Genomic DNA, 676 nt, shown 5'->3' on the forward strand with positions numbered 1-676 from the left:
TTTTCTTTCCCTCTTCTTTTTTCTGTATATCCTCCTTTGTGCATCTTTCTCTTTTTCGTTTTTTTCTGTCTTTCCTCTTTTCTTCTTTTCTATTCAGCCTTTCTCCCTCTTCTTCTTCTGTCTCCCTCTCTCTTCTTCGTCTCTCTCTCTCTCTTCTTTTTCTCCTCTCCTTTCTTTCTTCTTTCTTCTCTCTGCATCTCCTATTTTCTTTCTCTTCCTCTCCTTGTTTCTTCCTCTTCCTTATCTTCTTTCTTCCTCTTCTCAAAACTTCTTTCTGTCTCTTTTTATCTTTCTTTCTCCATCCTCTTCTTCTCTTTATTCTTCTCCTTTTTCCTGTTTGCCCTTCATCCTGTTTATATTCATATTCCATTTTACGTTTTTCTCTTTCTCATTTCTAGTCTTCTATATCACTTTTTTTTACAACCTGTTTCTCTAAGGGCTTCAACTTCTTTCTCTCTGTCCTTCTTCTTTCTCTCTCTTCTCTTTTCTTCCTTTCTTTCTCTCTCTTCTCTTTTTATTCCTTTCTTTCATCTTCTCTTCTTTCTCTTCTTTTTTCCTTTTCTTCTCCTGCTGCTTCCCTTTTGAAACACGTACACGTACACATACACATGCATAGAGAAAAGATAAAAAACTTACATATAAAGTAGAGAGAGAAAATGAGATGGCGTACAGAAGG

This window comes from Penaeus monodon, chromosome 23 (assembly GCF_015228065.2).
Source record: "Penaeus monodon isolate SGIC_2016 chromosome 23, NSTDA_Pmon_1, whole genome shotgun sequence".
NCBI classification, from domain to species: domain Eukaryota; kingdom Metazoa; phylum Arthropoda; class Malacostraca; order Decapoda; family Penaeidae; genus Penaeus; species Penaeus monodon.